The following is a 17,849-nucleotide window of genomic DNA, read 5'->3' as shown; positions in this document are numbered from 1 at the left end:
TTCTCGAAGAAAGTGAATTATATATATTAAATAGTTCTATTTATTTTATGTTGTGTTTACTCAAAGCATACACTACAAAATGAAGAATACAAGTAAGCAGATAATTCTGTTAAATAGATTTTAGAAAATAGATAAGATTTTTTTTATTAGGGAGAATGCAACAGAATGAAGAGGAAATTATCCATGATTGTACTTATTCATTTTGCCTGTTAACAATAATCTTTTGGGGTTTTTTTCCTTTCCTCCAAAAAAAAGAAATATTTGACTTTACTATTATCAAAATCTCTATCTCTCTGGCTCTGGCTCTCTCTGACTTTTTGTCTCTGTCTCTCTCCATTTGTCTCTGTGTGTCTCTGTGTCTCTGTTTCTCTCTATCTCTCAGTGTGTGTGTATGTCTTTGTGTGTATATATACATGTTTCTGTCTCCATCTTTTTGTCTCTGTCACTCTCATCTATTTAAAACTTTAAAAACTATAAAAAATTGACGAATTTATGTCATTATTCTGAGCAAAAGTCCAGCTTCAGCTAGGTAAAAATACATTATTATTACATTGCCCTTTCATTTTTACTGACAATTAAACTCCATATAAGAAATGTTGTATGGTGCCACAATGAATAGAGACTTTCCAAAAAACTTAGAACTATAAGATTTAATGTTTACTAGCCATTAAACAGTTTTTTTTTCTCCAAAAGTTAAATGTGTTCCTGAGATGGTGTATTAGGCTTACAGAATTTGAGGGATTATTATTCAAAAATTAAATTAAACTCTGATTGGCCTCAATTTTAAATTTAAGAATTATATTGATGGCAAACGAATTTTGTGCAGAGTTCAGAAGAGTTGGAAGTAGCATGGTGGTACCATGCTACAATAGTCCAACTAAAGCTCCAAGCATAGCTTCTATATGTAGGACATCAATGAGACAATCTGCTCTGTGGGAAAGTCCCCATGCAGAAATCAGATGTTTTTCCTTGTTCAAAAATCTGAGGCAGAAGTCCTCAGATTCAAATAGTGGGAGAATATATATACATTGACTGCCACTAAAAACTAAAGGATACAAGTGAAAGAAGCTATTAGGATTGTATCATTCTTTTCCACCATACCTATACCTATGAACAGAAATAGCTACAAGGTAGTTTATTATCTAATATAAAAGAAAATTTATATTCATTATTGTTATTTCTCTTTCCAAAGCACTATAAATATATATTCACAGAGTATTTTCTGTCATCAGATGAATTAGATATTTTATAAATAAGTTGCATTTTCTATATCCCTATAATGCTATTTAATAAGTAGATACTTATAAAGATGATCTTAAGCTACTAAAGGACCCTAACTTTCCTCTTGAATCATCAAAAGAGTAAACTTTTTACAGTAAATTTTTCATTATACACACACACACACACACACACACACACACACACACACATATATACATTTATGTATGTATGCCTCTAGTTTTAATGTTAGGTATGTGTGTGCATGTATGTATGTTATGTGACTCACAAGGAGATTCAGGATCTTTCAGTAGCTTAAATTCATTTTCACTAGTATCTACTTATTATAGCACTATAGATGTGCAATTATATAGGAAATGCAATTTATTTAGTAAAATTTTCGTTCATAGAATTCCAGAAAACAATGTGAATATCCATTTGTTAATGTGTTCATAAATACCTATATACATGCACTCATTGGTATTCATAATTTACATATATATGTATACCTTACCTATATAACAATACATGTCTATTATATTAAAACTGCTGAATATAATTTCATTCTCTTTTGGGAATTCAGGAGGAGATTCAGTTTGTTTAAGTGACTTAAGGTTATGAATATCTATTTATTATCATGGCATTGTTAACTGAAGGAACTCGAGGGAACATGAGAATTATTAAATGTCACAAACCTAAAGGAAGAATAAAATCTGACTAGTAGAGAGGGACATCAATTATCTATCTATCTATCCATTTTTCCATCTGTCTCTATCAACATATAATATTGTTTTTCATCCTTTCTTCTTAAAGAGGACCAATGACATCAAGAGGATTCTTGACTTGCAAGTAAATTGAATTAAATTTATCTATCTATCTATCTATCTATATACATATAAATATAGATATAGATATAGATATAGATATAGATATAGATATAGATATAGATATAGATATAGATATAGATATAGATATAGATATACATTATTCTTTTCTCTTCCCTGTGTCTAGGACACTATTTGGGGTACTAAATTTAAAAATTCAGGTAAAACCTGATATCTGCCCTCTTCTAGCTTATATGGTACATTGGGGGAGAGGACGATGCATTTGAAGATACAATTATTTATATTTTTAAAAACCATAAAATAAATTCTTTCATGAACATGGGGTAATGGGAAACACACTGAGCTTATAATCAAGATATTGTCATCTATCCGCACACAGATACATGCACACATATATATTTACACACACATATACACATAAACTTGTATTCATTTCTCTACTAATTGACTGTCAGTTGGCAAATTTCTTTACTTCTTACAATGGCTATATGGCACCATCAAAGCTTGTTAAGCAGAGTAATAATACCACCAAATCTATGCATAAAAAGAGGTTTTTCCAGAGAATAGATGAGACCCTCCATTTCTTAATTCTATACATTTCACTATCTTCCACACCTACAATTTTTTCCCTCCAGTTTTCTTCAAATATCTGCTAAAATCTCACTTCCTAGAACAAATCTTTCCTAATCTCTTTTAATGCTAGTCCTTTCCCTCTGTTGAGTATATCTAATTTATCCTGTACAAATTGTGTTTATATAAAGTTGTTTTCATGTCTTTACCTAGATTTTATTCGAAGGAGAATAGTTAATAACTCCTTGCTTACTGAAGTATGAAGTATCTCATACTGGAATGAGATGCCAAGTTTGCTCTACAGTGAGGGTTCTGAAAGGTTTATTGCTTGCCAAGTGAGGAAAGGAAGATATTAGTAAACTTTGAAATCAGGAAGGAGTGGGATGTTGAAAATAGGTTGGCAATTTGGCCTGATTTACTCTGCCCTCCAACTCACAGTAGAATCTGGCTGGGGTCTTTAAGCAGGATGATGGGCAATGGAAAGAGATGAGGAAACAAAAAGAGATGGAGTTAGAGAAGGGTTATGATAGTGGTAGATTTGAAAACTGTAAAACAGGAAGCAACTATAAATAAAAGAAAACATTTAATTGCTTATATTCCTACTATGCCTGAGGACAATTGATTTTATATTGCATTGTCTTAATGGTGGTCAAAACCACAGGTTAACAGGAAGTAATGAAATGAAAATCCATTAGATCCTTACATCCAGGTATCATGTAATAGATCCAATTATAGTCTGATATTATTTTAATCCTCTGTTATCCTTTTGCTTCTATATGCAATGTTATAAATTGTAAATCCAGACATCTTTTAATGGGAAGTCATTTAGCATATTAGTCTCCCTCAGGCATTGTTTGACCTGGCAAAATATAGTGTGGCTTTCAAGAGCTCCCTTTTTTCTAGGCAAAGGGTATTCTGAATTTCCTAGAATTCTGAATAAAGTATTTATTAAGAATGCTCTAGATTATGTCTTCACCTGCAAAGCAAATGGAGCAATAAAAATAATTCTCTGCATATTTTGAGCCAAGAAACAGTAGTTTGAACTGACTTATTATCCTCCATTGTACACTTTACTTTTTAATTTAGATATAGCCATAGATTACTAATGGGCCCTTCTATTATCACTAATATGTTATTCTTCCTTTGATCTTGCAATCTTTAATAATATAATTCTCATTTCTCCTCTAGTTTATTCAGATAATAAGCACAATCTCTATTAGACCAGAGGAGCTATTTAACTCTGGCTGATGTTTAAATCTGTGGTCAGGTTAAAAGGTAATAGGTAAATATGACATACTGAACAATCACAGATTCACAGAACTTGAGCATTTGAAGGGATCTCAGGAACCATTTTGTCTAATGTTTATATAAGAAATCCTTCTATAGGACTACCTCTTGCTTTTCCCTTTCTTGATCTTGTTCTAAAACCCGGTGGGGAATTCCAGGGAGGTCCCCCATTCCTTGGTCTTCCTTCACTTCTAAAGATCCCTTAAACTATGGAACAGTAGTTTGGGAAGAAATGCCAGTGTAGTAACCTTCAGTAACCTTCCTCTTTCACTTTAACCAACCAAGGGCTCCCCACACACAACTGGAAAGGTTGACTCAAGTTAACATAATTGTTTGAATCACTTAAGTGAGTTACCATCTACTACAAGTTTTTCACTCACATGAAGAACAGCTGACCTCAATATCTGCCATGCAGCTGCACCCTAAGTCCTCTAGACCTTATCATCTGCCTTGCCACAAAACCCTCCAGAATCTTATTATGATAAGCTGAATTGCTACTGCATCCTTAGGACTTCTAGACATTTCTATCTTCCTTGAAGACTAAAGTCATATATATGAATTATCTCCCTCTAGTAGAGTGTTTTAATAGCCTCTATTTTTTCATACTTCATTAAGAGGTAGGACTGTTTGATTTTTTAATTTCTTCTCAGAGCCTAACACAATGCTTGCCACATAGTAAGTACATTTTCACTCATTTATTCATTCACTCATTCATTCACCTACTCCCTTACTGTAACATTCCTGATAAATGGTCATCTAGCTTCTTCTTGAAGATATCCAAGGAGTGGGACTGCTTCCTCTAATTGGCAGTCTATTCCACTTTAGGACAACTCTAAAGAAGCTAGTTTTCCTGATATCAAGCCAAAATTTGCCTCTTTGCAACTTCTGGGCAGTTTGGTTCATCCCTATTTGATTAAGAGTTGGAGCCATCTGTCTTTCTGCTTACTCAGAACTGAGACAACCCACAGGGAATTTGATTGAATTTTTCATTCTTGGCTTATTTGCCTAGCACTAGACAATATAAAAGAAGAAGGGTTCACAAATACAATGATAATGACTTGCATTTAATCTTTTTAAAAAATATTTTGCTCACATCACGCCTATGAGGTTTATAACTAATATTTAGTTCAGGCACATGCTAGGATGTAAGTAAAAATCTCTCTTGTTTTTTACTTTCTTTTTTCAGGATAATTAATAATCAATATACCAATTAGGCTAACCAGTAATCAATAAGTTGATGGCCAGCGGTTTTGCTTGGTAACCAGTGATAAAAACATGGAAAATATAAAAGCTTTAATTATTTTTGAAAGGGACTGCCTCTGATAAGTGAAAATCAACCCTGATTGGTGGACATGTAATGAAGAGGTGGGCTAGAAGTCTTCAGGTCCTCCTGATGAGAATATGCTTGATTGTGAGACTCAGTCACCTTCAACAATCCATCTCCATCCAAACCCAGTTCATGAACTGGGTCATTCTAAACCTTAATAGAGGGGTAATGTATAAACTTATCTTTTCTAAATCCTCTATGTCTTACTGAAGAATCCTTGGTTCTCTTAATGACCTAAGTTTACATTCTTTGTGTGCTAGTGAATAGGGCTCTGGATTTAAAATTTTCAAACTCATGGATTCAAGTTACTATCTAAATGACACTAAGCATAACTACTTAACTTCAGTGTGCTTCTATTTTTCATCTTAAAAATAATGGTTAAAATTAATGGTCCTTAAGGTTCCTTCTGGCCGGTGGTATGGGGATAAATGTTTAGCAACCAGTTCTTTAGAGAAAAAGATGTATATGGCACATTTTCAAGTTTCATATGCATCATTAATATTTTCTTCATTATCTTCTTAAATTTAGACAATCCACAAAACAATAAATCAAACTGATCTGCAGACAATTTCCAAGTACAAATATGCTAAAAATTTAACAACTGGCTATCATCAGCCATTTCCAGCATACTCTTGCTTCTACCTCTAAATCTATGGTCCTAGGATCCCCCTAACTTCTCCTTTGAAAGCAATAAACTCACAAAGAGCTGGAGAGAGAAGTTAGAAAGATTTGGGGAAGAACTACATGTAGATGCAGTTTCCTGGAGGGAGAACTTCACAGCCAGGCACACTTTCCAGGGAAATCTGTAACTCCAGGGAATCATTTGTAATGAGAAAATAATGTCTGATGAAGAAAATGAAGGGGACAAGACAAAGGGAAAGAACACTCATAACTCTAGTGATATCTTCCTGAGGGAGAGAATGAAGTAATTATAAAATTTTGTTATATGGAAATGCAAAAGGAATTTTTTTAAAAAATCAGAAAAGTGGAGAAATAAAATATGGGATATTAGACTGGATTTATTCTTTCATTGTTACCATGAATCAAATGAACTGTCTAAATCCAATGAGAAAATGATGGCCAAAAGGAAATTGGTTAACTCCCAATAAACCCAAATTCTCTATCATTGCAGAGAAGGCAGGTAACATACTAAGATAAAACACTGTTTCAATATTGGAATAGAAAGAACATCCAATTTAAAAAGGACAAGGTTCAAATTGGGGTTCTATATAATCTTGAACAAGGCATGATTGTTTACAGAGGGCCCTTTCATATACTAATGTTACCAAATATAATGATGGATAGGAGCAAAATGAGCCAGTGATATTTTAGAAGGCAATTTTATGAGCTAAACAGAGTCCATATGAACTCTGAGTTGCAGTTTTGAGCCATGGATTATAAATAGAGAATAAAAATATCATTTCACTGATGGGAAACTCAGTCTGAGAGATCATGGGACTGTAGCAAAAAACAAATGAAAAATGTTCAAACCTGTAACCTCACCCCACCCCCAAAGACACACAAATTGATAATGAAAAATAATTTATTATTACTAAGATTCTGTAAGTATTTGGCATTTCCAAAATTCATTTAATGTTTGATTTAAAAAAAAAAATAAACATTAAATGGGTAAATGACTCCTAATTCATTCCCTATATCTTTCCTAGTATTTTCTTCTTCCCATGAGGATCATATACAAGTTCAAAGGGATCTTTGGGACTATCTAATCCAACCTCACTTTACAGATGAAGAAACTAAGGACCTGCCCTACTTTACACTGGTTGAGGTGGCAGGATTTTAACATAAAACCTTTATTCCCAAGGCTAGAGCCAAAGAAGAGCATATTATCAAAGAATAAGTAGCAGAATGAATCTGTACCCCACATTACACTAATCCTATGATAAAGTTTAAATTGCTTTTGTACATTAATTAGGCTTATTTTATGAGAGACCACTACTACAAGAGTTATCACACTCAAAAATTCTGCAACTCAACAAAAAAAAAAAAAAAAAAAAAAAAAAAAAAAAGGCAAAAACATGACTAGGAATTGAAGATTCCCTTAACTTGGCAAATGAGATTGCCAGCTATCATAAAGAGCACTAACTCTACAGATGCACAATAATAAGGGATAGCTAACCCAATTGGCAAAGTGAAGATGCACTAACGATTATGTTAAACCTCAGCAAGGGGAAAATAATTAATTTCATTTGAATATTTTGGTTTGATTGATTTGTACAAGGAGAAAAATTTGCTGGGCTTAGACAACTAGTCATTTAGCCAAGAAAAAAAATTTAATTTTAATCACTTATTTGTATATGGGACAATATACAGAAATATATATATATACATACATATATATAAACTATATGTGTGTCATATTCACACCTCTCTACACTACATTGGAAACATGCATGTGTTTATATATGTGTGTATATAGGGCTATTTTAGGTAATTTCAAAATAAAAGAAAAAATACATAACCTTGGACACTCCCATATACTTGAAAGGAAAATGTTAATTCAATATTTTAATGCTAAAAAGGATTTCCCTACAGAATTATTTTTCTCCCATAAATGAATTTCCTAGAATCTGTTAACTGAAACATTCATATGTAAATGAATATGAAAACATTTTGTTTGTTTGGCCGTGCAACTGATAAACATTATGAAAATGTATTTTATCTATGGCCATAAGAATTATGTGACTATCTGATCCATGATAGAGTGAAAAAGAAATAACTATCTTGTCTGCTCTTATAAACTGTTTACTGTGAGACCTTTTAGAATATAAATATGCTATCAATTATCCAGCATTTTCTACCAATATCATCATCTTCTCCCTCCATATGTTTTTCCTCTAGGTGTCTAATGAGCTCCTACATATGAAGGATGACAAGAGAATCTGTCTGAGGAATATTCTCAGCAATTGTGGCATATGGAGATGCTGTTTTCAAGTTCTTTTGCCATGATTCCTAGGCAGAATGTCAGGGACTACCTGACTGTGGATGTTAGAACAAATCATTATCTCCACCTGTAAGTTGCACTGTGTACTCTGATATACAACTTGAACTATTCTGTTAGCATCTCTGAACTGGCAGTGGGAGGGGGTGACCAAGCAAAAATATTAACTGTCAGAATTTAAGCAAACCTTTTCTGGTATTCTTGACATATCCAATATATTTCAGTTCTAAAATATATTTTCTTAACACGAAGGAAATAAGTAATACTGATATGACTGTTACCAGGAATCTCTTGCACAATATCATTTATAAGACATTCCTTGTTTCTAATTACTTAATGCCCCAAGAAGTTTAGGACCTAGAATTGCTCAGGAGTAGAGCGATAGTATGAAAAATTATAGGATCACATATTCTGTGAGCTCTAAGTACTTTAGAAATTGTCCAATTCAAATAGGATCTTTCCCTATACAACATTTTTATAAGTGGCCTAGCCTCCCCTTGGTGAAATGTAGTGAAATGAAAAGATGGAGAACTCGATACCTGTCATGGCAGTACACTCTACTTTGGAATCCCACTTCCATATTTTAAGACATAGTTCCCTCTTAGTGAATGAATGAAAAAGTATTCAATAAGTGATAACATGACAAAATGATGAATTTTCCTTGAAGTAAAAATTAACTGAGTTGAAATCTGACCTCTCTCTCTCTATTTTTCCATCTTCAAAATAAAGAGGCTGGACTGGCTGAGTAGTTAAATTTATTCTAGCTCTAAATCTTCTATTTTGAGAATCATCCTGATTTCTCTCCTTACTATCCATGCCAGCTTGGTACTGATATCTCTTTAAATTGTAACACCCAGAACTATACATCATTCTCTTTCAAGATGGTTTCTAACCAATTAGACATTAGGCAAAACTATGACATTCCTCAATTTGTGCATTATATTTCTACTAAAATATTAAAGAAATGGCTTAATTGAAGGAGTAGAAAATTCAGTCTAATAAAGGAAAAAGGAGTGCAAAGCTCAGTAACAAGTAGTTTCCTCACCAGAGGAACATGACTTCATCTGCCCTTCATAACAACCCTGGGGATATAGTTGGTGACTGGAACAGTGGTGGTGACCTTGACAATAATCCTGAAGTTCAGAGAAAGATTGAGCTTGCCAGGGGATTCGGGAAGAGGGGGAGGGGAAGAAACTGAATTTCATTTGGGGCATAATGAACTTGAGAAGTCTAAAGGATAAAGATGGTTCAATCATAATATCTTCACTTAATAATTATATTCAAGTTGTAAATGGGAAATTATGAGCATTTATATAGCATCTAGTATGGGTAAGGTACTGTGCTGAGTTTTGTTTTGTTTTATTTATTATCTTACTTAATCCTTACAATGACCCTGGGAGTAAGGAGCTGTTATACCCATTTTAAAAATTTAGGAAACTGAGGCACAGAGAGATGAAGTAACTTACCTAATGTCTGATATCAGATTTGAACTCAGAAGTTCCTGACTCTAAACTGAATGTTTTATCCACTGGAACTTCAGCTACTTCTTTAAAGAAAGCAAACTTCTCAATAAAGAAAAAATGAAATTCAAAGACATAAAGCCACATAGCAGACTGTTGTCTAAAACCATATAGCATATCAGTGGCAAAACAAATATTTTAACTCTGACCTATTGACTTTCTATGCTGTACTCAATCCAACAGATGATATTCAAATATGATAAGTTCTTGGACTATCATAGTAGCTGTTCTTGGTTTTTTGTTTTGTTTTGTTTTGTTTTTTTTCATAAATAGCTAGCTTTCCATGTCTGCCATTTTCTTAATATACTCTACCAGTGGTCCTCAAACTTTTTAAATAGGGGGCCAATTCACTGTCCCTCAGACTGTTGGAGGGCCCGACTATAGTAAAAACAAAAACTCACACTCTGTCTCTGCCCCTCAGCCCATTTGCTATAACCCCATAGGCCGCATAAATGTCCTCAGTGGGCCGCATCTGGCTCGTGAGGCTGTAGTTTGAGAACCCCTGCATACCTTCCACAGCAACCTCTGTAGCATTGGGCATTGCCATATGTCCTGCCATATGTGTATGAGCATCATTACCCTCAACCCTTTTTTCCTGTTATTTCTAGCTTTGGAACTGTCATCAAATATATACTACTATTGTGATTGGATAGGAGTTATTAATCAATCCTCCCATTTGTCCCAGTTGCATACTTATGCTTTTCCAAACCAAAAATTCTCCTTACTATCATATGTGTTATCTATTCCTACTAAAATCCAAGGTCATTATGAGAGGGATTTTGTATTTGTATCTCCATTGTTTATCACAAAGGTTGAAAATAGCAATAATAATAATATTAATACTTAATAAATTCTTTTTTCATTCATATATTCATTTGTTCATTCATTTCTTCCTAATACAGAGTTATGTAATTTCATAGTTGGAACAGAGCTCAGAGAACATATAGTGCTAATATTTAAACAAGAAATACCACTATAAAATTATTAGCAAATGTTAACCAGTAATGAGGACTTTAATTTTCCAAAAAGCGGCTTTTTCTCTTTTTAGATAGCTCTAATGGTTAAGCAGTTTACCCTTTCATCAAGCTCAAAGTTGCTTCTTGGTAACTTCCATCTATTGTTCATAGTTCTTTCTGGTGTCAAATAGAGCAAGTCTCACCCATATTCCATGTGACAGTCCTTTAGATACTTCAATGTCTCATAGCTTTCCTAAATATCTTCAATCTCTTCAAATGATGCTTTAATAGAATTACCTCCTCCCTCTTAACCTAGTTAGCTCTCTTTTAGACATGATCCAATGTATCTATATCTAGAACTGAATCAATACTCTAGACAAAAAGTTTTGAATCCAAATAGAAATCATCCCAAGGGCCACATATTAAAATAAGAAACCATAACTTAGCATTATTTAGTTTGCATTGCATTTTTGTTATTTTGTTGAACACCATCCAATTACATTTTAATCTGGTTCAAGCACTCAGGTTTTGCTGTCATTTGTTGTGGACTGTGAGCTGTGAATCTGACACCTCTGCTCTAAATTTAGTCACAACAGAATACAGTGAGACTATCACTTCCCTAATTCTATATACTATATCTCTCTAAATGGATAATATTATCTCTTGGAGTTCCCATGATAAACTATTGGCTCATATTGAATTTGTAGCTCAAAGCCTAAAATGAAATCTTTGCAATTGCTGCCCCCTCCCTTTGTCATTTTGCAGAATAAATATTATTTCTCTTTTACAAATGAGAAAAGTATGACTGCCCAATATTACTGACTTGTAAAATATGATAGGAGCAAAACCAGTCCCCAAACCAAGATTGTCTGATTTCTTACATTATTTTGCTTTTAAAATAAATCCAAAAAATATAAGCCAAATGAAACAAAACAAATGCAAAGATAAGATCTGTCATTCAGGAAGAATTTCCTCTCATTTGAAAGGCATCCTGTCTGTATTCTCATTTATAGATTGACATCTGATGGAGTCAACTGTGAACAAAAGTGACAAGATATATCTGCATCCACTCTGTTCAAATTTGGTTTATTGTTTAGTGAAATTAACTGACTGTACACCAGAGCTTCATTTTAATGCTGACTTCACAATATGTGTCAAGGGATGGGTTACAAGAGAATGTGTGTTATAACTAAACCCATCTGGAATTAAGCCCCCAAAGATGCATTTTCCATACTGAATTCTGTGGAATGCCATTTTATAATAATGGGAAAATACAATGTCTGTTCCTTTCCATTGTTAATATTGACTATTTGAATTAGAAATCTTGTAATTGGATTTTTTTAAGCTACCTGTGAAGTAATTACCTACAATCCATCCTTACCCTCTCTTTTCTAGTAAACCTACAAGAGGCAGAAAGATCTAATATCGTTTCCTTTGCAACACCCTTAACAGCACTTGCTGAAATAGTTTCTAATAATGAGACCTCTAAAGGGGAAACATGGGTCATATTAAATCCCTACTACTAAATTGGAGTCATTTGTAACTAACCACTATGAGAGGAAAGGCCGAATGTTTAGCTCAGGTTGAAGTGAGATGGGTCAAAGGAGATTCACATGGGATTATTAGATCTATTACTGGAAATAGTTCCACCACTAGAAATACTTAACTTTCAGAGATGCTGACATATGTCAATAGCTATCATGATGAAACTGCAAAGAATTCAAATATTTCCAATATCATTTTTTATAGAAGAGAGGAAAGAGTACATAGAAAACATGTATTTTTTTTTAAAAGGACCAACACAGGGAGCATTTTCAGTGATATACTTAAAATGTCTGACTATTAAAAGTGACAACAGATCCACTGCAAATAACTTTGGAAATTATAGTTTGGGTTCATTTCCTAATACCATCAAAGAAGTGAATTTTCCATGAAAAGAAGGGAACTGTCAGACCTGACAGTTGTGATTAGGTGGTATTCTTTTTGCTTTTTAGTAGGCCTAGAATTATGAAGGGCTGTTTAATCCTATTGGATTGTTTAACTGTGACATTTTTGACACATATATCAAGAGATTTAATTACTAGCAATCAAACAAAACCAAAAATAAATAAATAAAAGATAGACAGATAGAGATAGAAAGACAGAGTGGGGAAGGGAGAGGGACTGTAATTTGCCCTACCAAACAAAAGCATGTTCTATTTGCTACTTTCTTGGCAAAAATGTAAAATGTAAGTAAAAATGAGTCTTTGCTCAATATGACTATACATTTTCTACATGAATATGTATGTGTGCACAAAAATGTTCAGACACAAAATGTACACCTCATGAATTTCATATCAGTGAGACAGAAAGAAACACATGAACACACAATTTGATGGCCTGAATATGGAAATGAAAATTCTGAACTGATCAGATTGTCATAACTCTGATTAATACATACTGCCCGCCATTCTGCTTAAAAAATCTTCAGTGGCTCCTTCTTGCCTATCATCAGATTCCAAGATGTCAAAATATAACACATCCATCTCGTGTTAATTTACCTTTTCAACCCTGAACATACTCAATGTTCCATTCAAATCAGCTTCTTTTCTATACCTGTCTTAAATTATCCAGCCTCCAAATTTGTTCATTCCTTTCCAAAAGTCCCTTCTTTCCCCAGCTCTATTTGTTTGATTCTTAGCCATACCAGTATTAACGTATATCCTGAATCCTCTGTGAAAGCCAAAACTGATCCCCCATATTAAGAGAAGGTAAAGCTCCCTTTTCTGAAAAAAAAAAGAAAAAGAAAATTTACCTTTACTCAGTATAAGTAGTATACTAAGTGTTAGGTTTAGAATCAGGACAGAGAGGGTAGTACAGTGAATAAAGCACTGGACTTGGAATCAGGAAGATTCAAATTTCTATTATTCTATAATCTTTTATTTACTATTCCTATATAATACTTCCTCTATTAAATTATAAGAATCATGAAGACAGGAACACAGCATAACTTCCTTTGATCTCTCACAATGCCTGATAATTGTAATTGTTGTTCAGTCATTTTTTTAGTCATGTCTGACTCTTTATGACCTCATTTGGGGTTTTCTTGGCAAAGATACTGAAATGACTTGCCTTTTCCTTTTCCAACACATTTTACAGCTGAGAAACTGAAACAAATGTGATTAAATGAAGCTAGTAAATCTGAGGCCAGATTTGAACCCATGGAAATGAGTTTTCTAATCCAGACCTAGCACTGTGTCACCTTAGCTGTCCAAATGTCTAATAGAAAACTCAATAAATATTTGTTAAATACATTAATTTGTTGAATAAGACTATTAATCTTTTGAAACAAAAATTGAAAGAGAAACATGATGTTTCCCCTCTGTCTGTCATAGATTAATAGCAGCTATTTATCCAGCACTTTGGGATTACAAAGCGATTTATGTTGTTTATCTCATTCTATCCTGAGAAGCAAATTGTGTAATTGGATCATAGGGAGGAATCCTGAAGTGAAGCACCAGATACAGCTATTTAATAAAGATGAAGAAGAAATAGATAACCAAGAGAAAGAGAGTGTAAAAAAGTACTCAGCCAAAAACAGTGTTCTGTGAAACCCATTCACTACCAAAACCAAAATATAATGTTAGGGTCTTAAAAAAAAAAAAAAAATTAGTCTCACAGAAAGTGGAACTGAAAAGAGTGGAATTGATAAGGGTACACAATAGGTCCAGTGGTTTCTTAGACATAGCAATATTGACACAATTAGGTCACTCCCACTGCTTACAGAACAGAACTCTCATCTAATATCAAGAGTCAGAATAGATAATAGTATCAAGGACTGGAGGAGAGCCACAATAATACATGCCTTAAGCAGGGAAAGGTTTTACAACAAAGGTTAAAGAGAAAAAAAAATCAGACATAAAAACAGGCAAAATATGAAAAAATGGTGAAATGAACAATTAACCGAAGAAAGGAAATTGAGTTGAAATTGCCTCAGGAACAGAAAGATAATATGACAGACTTTGCAAGGCACCATGAAATTATAATAGAGACATTTCAAGAAATTCTAGAAGGGTTCACAAGAGAAAACAAAGCAGGCAGAGCCAAGATGGCGGAGAAGATACATGCGAATTTGTAAGCTCCCCTCTTCCCTCATTACCAATTAGCTAAATCAGCCTCAAAAATAATGCTGGACTGATAAAAACCATAAGGATTAGAAGCACAATTTACCAGCTGAACAGAATATGGAATTTCAACAGAAAAGGTCGGTTCCGAGGGGAGGAAAAAAAAAGACCAGCACAGACAGGGTTGAGTGCTAGCACACTGTGCCGATCGGGCTGGGGAGAACTCTAGGACCAGAGAAGCCACTGAGATAAAGGAATCTGGCACAGGCTGTTAGCTCTTCTCTGCTTATAAAACAGCAGTTCAGAATAGAAATCAAGCCACTTTAAAATATAAAGCCAGATCCTTAAACCATCCCAATCTGGAAGTGACCTAATAGATCTCCACACAGCTGTGCAGATGCCTTCTGTTGCCCGGGGCTACTCCTTGGGGTAATTAAGAGCCTCAACAGCAGGTACACAGCCCAAGGCAGGCTGTAATCCACATAGTTTGGGGCTCAGCCTGAGGCAGTGGATTTCTAGCAGCAGTGGAATTCCCAGAGAAGCAGAACTCCCAGAGAAGCAGAACCTTTGAAGCAGGGACACTTCCAGTTTGAGTGCAGGGGATTTTCACATCAGCTGCTGATATCCATGGCCCCACAGGAGGCATTAGCTGGGGTTTGTGATGCTTTCACTGTTCAACCTTAAACCTCAGGGCAGTCGCTAGGCTACAGAGAGGGGTCCTTCACTGGGCACTCCTCACAGCTCAGCCCTGCTAACCACCTCTGAGGTATTTCCGGGAGGAGGTAGGGGAACTCTCTCCCAGAGCTCTCTCTTACCTCAGGAACAGGGTTGTGGCATTCTACCTCCGGTCTGGGAGGAATCTGGTAAATAAATAAATAAATAAACTTCTTACCCCAAGGGCAAACCCCAACAGATTTTTAACAATGAGTAAGAAGCTGAAGAGAACAATTGACACCTTCTACACAGAGAAAGAGTGGGTATCCACCCCTGAGGAAGCTAATACCAGACAGTCTCCAGATAACACCCTAAAGGGGAATGATACCTGCCCCCCATCACATAACTCTCTCCTAGAAGAGAATATTAAAAAGTTAAGAGAGTTTGAAGAAAAATGGGGAAAGGAAAGAGAAGCTATGATAGAGAATAGCAACATCCTGAAATATGAGTTGGAAAAAGTAAAGAATTCACACGAGGTGCAGGGAAACAAAATTTGTGAATTAGAAAAGGTTAAAAAATCACAGGAAAGTAGAATTTCTGAATTGGAAAAGATAAAAAATTCTCAAGAAAGTAGGATTTCTGAATTGGAAAAAGAAAATAACTCTCTAAAAAAATTTAGTAAAATGGAAAAAAAAATCAACAGAGCAAAATAATTCATTTAAAAACTCAATTGGGTATATACAAAAAGAACTAAAAAATGTGAATGAAGAAAATAACTCATTAAAAATCAGGACGGAACAAATGGAAATGAATGATTCATTGAGAAACCAAAAATCAGTCAAACAAAACAAAACAAAACAAAACAAAACAAAACAGAAAAAGAAAAAGAAAAGAAAATAAAAGAAAAGCTGGAGAATAACATCAAATACTTACTGGGAAAATCTATAGACCTGATCTAGGAAAATAGATCTAGGAAAGATAATCTGAGGATCATTGGACTTCCTGAAAACTATGATAAAAAAAAGAGCCTAAATTCTATTTTATAGGAAATCATCCAAGAGAACTGTCCAGAAATAATAGAAACAGAAGGGAAAATAGGCATTGAAAGAATTCATCGAGCACCTTCTGAAAAAGACCCTAAAAAAAGAACTCCACGGAACATTGTGGCTAAGCTGCAGAACTACAAAACTAAGGAAAAAATATTGCAAGCATCAAGGAAAAACAATTCAAATATCAAGATTCCACAATAAGTGTCAGTCAAGATCTGGCTGCCTCCACATTAAAGGATCCAAGTGCCTGGAACCTGATATTCCAAAAGGCAAAAGAACAAGAATTGCAACCAAGAATAAACTATCCAGCTAAGTTTAGCATTTTCTTCCATGGAAGAAGATGGTCATTTGATGAAACAAAGAAATTCCATTTGTTTCTAAGGAAAAAAAAAAAAAACAGACAAACAAAAAATTTGATCTACATGCACAAGACTAAAGAGAAGCAGAAAAAAGGTAAAAAGAACTCTTGAGAACTGTATCTCTGTTGTGCATATACAGAAATTACGCATGGATAATTTGATTTTACTGATATAATATTAAAAAAAAAGGAAGTAGTAAATGGAAGGGGATAGTATCAGAAAAAGGGGAAAGAGAAATAAAGAGAGGGAAACTACATCCCAGGAAGAGGCATAGAAAATCTACCACATCTGAGGGAATTTAGAGAGGGGGAGAAACATTGTGTGAATCTTACTCTAATCAGAGTAGGCTCAAAGAGTAAATAATTGACATATTTGTTTTTCAGAGAATCCTCTCTCACCTCGTTAAAAGGAGGGAGAGGAAAAGGGAAAAGGAAAAGGGGAATAAGGGAAAGGTACAAGAAAGGGGAAGGGACTTAAAAGGAGGGGGAATGGATACTAAAAAGGGAGGGCTGTGCGTTACAAGTGGAGTCTATAAATATTGGGGAAGGGGTTTGGGAGGGTCAAGGGATAAAAAAAAGCATAATCCGGGGATAATATGATGGCAGGAAATACAGAATTAGTAATTTTAACTGTAAATGTGAATGGGATGAACTCTCCCATTAAACAGCTGCAGATAGCAAACTGGATCAAAAGTCAGAACCCTACAATATGCTGTTTACAGGAAACACACTTAAAGCAGGGAGATACATACAGAATAAAGGTAAAAGGTTGGAGCAGAATCTATTATGCTTCAGGTAAAGACAAAAAAGCAGGGCTTGCCATCTTTATCTCAGATCAGGCAAAAGCAGAAATTGATCTAATTCAAAGAGATTAGGAAGGAAACTATATCCTGCTAAAAGGTAGCATAGACAATGAAGCCATATCAATACTAAAGTAAATAAATACTAAACCAAGTGATATAGCATCTAACTTCCTAAAGGAAAAATTAAGAGAGTTGCAAAA

At 34.3% G+C, this 17,849-nt stretch overlaps 1 long non-coding RNA gene across 3 annotated transcripts in view; it reads left to right on the top strand.

The window, feature by feature from the left end:
• The window catches only part of LOC141544086 (uncharacterized), a 92,193-nt gene extending 77,176 nt beyond the window's left edge, over window positions 1-15,017 (top strand). For all 3 annotated transcript variants that reach the window (XR_012482541.1, XR_012482543.1, XR_012482542.1), the window contains exons 3-5: window positions 5,231-5,412; window positions 8,107-8,278; window positions 11,696-15,017. This is a non-coding gene — a long non-coding RNA (uncharacterized LOC141544086). The remainder of the gene's footprint in view (window positions 1-5,230; window positions 5,413-8,106; window positions 8,279-11,695) is intronic.
• Window positions 15,018-17,849: the final 2,832 nt, after the last annotated feature.

Source organism: Sminthopsis crassicaudata, chromosome 5 (genome assembly GCF_048593235.1).
Source record: "Sminthopsis crassicaudata isolate SCR6 chromosome 5, ASM4859323v1, whole genome shotgun sequence".
NCBI classification, from domain to species: Eukaryota; Metazoa; Chordata; class Mammalia; order Dasyuromorphia; family Dasyuridae; genus Sminthopsis; species Sminthopsis crassicaudata.
This window is presented reverse-complemented; position numbering and strand designations above follow the sequence as displayed.